This window comes from Triticum aestivum, chromosome 7B, assembly GCF_018294505.1.
Source record: "Triticum aestivum cultivar Chinese Spring chromosome 7B, IWGSC CS RefSeq v2.1, whole genome shotgun sequence".
Classification (NCBI taxonomy): domain Eukaryota; kingdom Viridiplantae; phylum Streptophyta; class Magnoliopsida; order Poales; family Poaceae; genus Triticum; species Triticum aestivum.
The window spans coordinates 206711346-206715067 of record NC_057813.1 but is presented as its reverse complement, the minus strand read 5'-3'; positions in this window follow the sequence as shown (position 1 = coordinate 206715067).

Below are 3722 nucleotides of genomic sequence, written 5' to 3'. Positions count from 1 at the left end.
GCGTCGTGCCCCGCCGGAGCCCACAGCTGCCACCTCACCGCCTCGCCGCCTCGCCCGACACCATGGCCGTAGTTCACTGTTGCCGCTGTCACCGACCCGGCCAAACCGGTATAAACCGCATTGTTTTCTTTCGGTTTTTTTGGTTTTCGTATTAGATCGGTTTATTTTTTTAGTTAGTTTAGTTAGCGGACGTTCACTTGTTTAGCTTATGTAGCAAATGAATTCATTAGATTAGGTTCTGTAGCAAACTTTCGTTCGATAGGATTTTTCTTTTTATTTTAGTTTTCTCCCAGGGACCTATCCACGAATATTTTCTTCGCAGATTAGCCCCCTGATCCTTAAACCCTCGTAACTTTTAGCTCGTTTGTCCAAATTAGACGAAACCAACGCCTAAATCTTCAGTGCGATTCCATCTATCCAGTAAACCAACTTGAACTTTTTTTTGGCAATATAAAATTTGAGTTTAGTTCAGATTAGAATTTGATATTGTTTTGTTCGTATCTTGAGTTCCGTACCTCCATTTTAGTTGATTGTTTTTGCAAATTGTACCAAATAACATGTACCTACTGTTAAGATCTAATTAACATAAATATAATGCTATTAAAATTTGTTTTCTGTTTAGTTTAGTTATTTGCTTGTTTTTATGTTTTCTTTGGATCTTTTCTCGTTTTCTCTTTGCAGTGTTTGCTTGATTGCTTATGTATTCTATTGTTTGTCTACGCTAGATTTTCCGGAGTGCGAAGCTTGTTACTACGAATCTCTAGAGTTTTCCGATCCTCAGCAAGGTAAGTTACACTTTGATCATACTTTTCTATACCCAGTTTTTATTATGCATTAGTTTTGCCCCTCAAAGATTTGCAGTAGTAGGATTGGGAACTTGTGAATTTGGTTTTAGTACTTGAGGTAGGAACCTATTACCTTTGATCACCCCGGGAACATACGTTATGCTCTTATAATGCTTAGCCATGCTCGTAGACGGGGATTGGTTTGTAAGATTCATGAAAGTTGTGAGGGATAATAATTTTGGACAACATTAAGGTGGCAACTTTAATACCCATCTGGGTGGATTGGTTGGGGCACCTGGAGAAACCAGTGCTTGCCCATGGGAATCCCGGAGTACCCGTGTGATTTTTCCGTGGTTCGCCATCGAGGCTCAAAGGGATCATATGGTATTTCAAGCCTAGAAACTTCCGTGTGCAGCCACAAGCCATTATGGGCTCTGACATAGTTGAGTAAGTTGTGTGAGCTGTTGAAGAGGTGGACTAGCAGATGTAGGGGAAATTAGGTGTACTGGTCTACCCAGAGTAGAGAGTTAATGCTTCAGAAAGACTATGTCTTGATCATCCGATCATGGATGTGGTCGAGTCTTGTGGGGAAAAGTGCGCAACCTTTGCAGAGTGTATAAACTAATCATGGTTAGTCGTGTCCCCGGTTATGGACATCTTGAGTATCTAGAAGTGGATAATATTGTTGATCTCATCACTCTTTAATTAATGAATTGGGTTAATGATGATACTTGGTTAATTGTTGGGATTTGGATTGGAGGAACCTTCTCAAATGTTGGTATAAACTTTGTAGTAAATAAAATGTATTCCTTTGTTGTAAGGAAAAATTAGCTTTATGCAAAATATTAAACTTAGAGCCTCCATCAGCCAAATATGCATGTAGATATAGTTTCTTGCATTCATTTGCTCTGCAGTGTAACTCTGCCAGCATATTCCATGTGCTGACCTACACGGTTGCAACGTCGCATGTTGTAGACTTTACCGACGAAGAATAATGTGCGATAGGTCGTTGTCATGCACTCAGCTATGCCGTTGGAGTTGATGGACTCATTTATCTTTGAAGCTTCCGTAGTTATTTCGTTTAGATGGCCTTCAGCCATATTATTCTTGTTATATATACTCTTAATGAGGACTCGATGTAAAAAGTGTGTGATTGAACTCTGTTATAATTCCTTGAGTAGTGTGTGTGTCAGCATACCGATCCAGGGATGACTCTTAAGCACAGAGACTTCGGTCCATTGGGATCGTGGTCGCTACAAGATGGTATCAGAGCACACACCGAGTATAGGACGCGACCACTAGGAAAAGCCGCAGGATACTCTTCTCTACTCATTTCTAATCCTCCTCTATTTCTACTCTATAGATGGCGGACCCTGGGAACAAGTTCGCTCAGCCAGATGACGACACCCCTTTCGGACGACACTTAAAGGAGACCACGAAGTATCTGAACATCGGACTACCAAGCTTCACTAGAACCTTCACTACAATATTACCAGAAGAGGAGCGCTGGAGCATCAAAGTTCATGTACCAGGGAGGACGTTTGCACCAACAACTGAGCCCATATAGTTTACCTTGGATGCACCAACTTGGAACTTGGGAAAGATCATGGCAGCTCACATCACTTTTGGACGCATTTGTAAGGTGTACCACAAGGATCTTGAAGACACCGTTTACTAGATATGTGGACGTCGAGACGAGCAATGGGAGATGATTCGCACCAGGAAGGATGGATCAATTGCAGCGTACATTCAGGAGATGGATCAACACATTCGTCGATATGAGAACCAGATGTGCACTATCATGAAGAAGACCAAGAAGTTGATGAAGAGGAATATCGAGCCAGAACAGGAACTCAAGTCAGCATGCGATGGATATGAAGAAGAAATTGTTGTGCTACTCGAGAAGCATGAAGAACTGAAGAAGAAGCTAGGAATACTCGTGGTAAAACCAAAGCAAGAACCTGAAGTGGATATTCGTTTGGAGGACTACATCATATTAGACGACACCGACACCGACAGTGATGCAGATGATGACAGTGATGAAGATTATGAAGACGAAGATGGAGCAGATATTATGGAGTCTTCCACCGATCAAAATTTCCAGACGACCACCATGTTACTAGTAGTATTCTTCCAAGTAGTTAGAATCGATTGATTTGTAATAGTAGTTAGATCGTTTGTGTGAACCTTGTTTGATGTTGAGTGATGCGAATTGAATGTATTTGCCTCATATGCATATGGGTTGTGAAATCTCTCATAGACCTAATTCTATTCTGTTTTCTCACCCCCTCTAACCCATCAGATGCCTCCGAGACGTGACCCCGGATTCACTTTCCCGCCGGAGCTCACCCAGTTGATCCAACAGCAGAATGCCTTGATGAAGATGTTGGTCCAGAACCAAGGCAGCAGCAGCAACAACAACAACAACAACAACAACAACAACAACAACAACAACAACAACAACAACAACAACAACAACAACAACAACAACAACAACAACAACAACAACAACAACAACAACAACAACAACAACAACAACAACAACAACAACAACAACAACAACAACAACAACAACAACCACCACCACCACCACCACCACCACCACCACCACCACCACCACCACCAACAACAACAACAACAACAACAACAACAACAACAACAACAACAACAACAACAACAACAACAACAACAACAACAACAACAACAACAACAACAACAACAACAACAACAACAACAACAACAACAACAACAACAACAACAACAACAACAACAACAACAACAACAACAACAACAACAACAACAACAACAACAGCAACAGCAACAACAATAGCAACAGCAACTGCAACAACAACAGCAACAACAATAACAACAACAACAATAACAACCCACCGCCACCACCCGCTGTTAACAACCTAGTCCGTTTTCTGGGGTTGAATC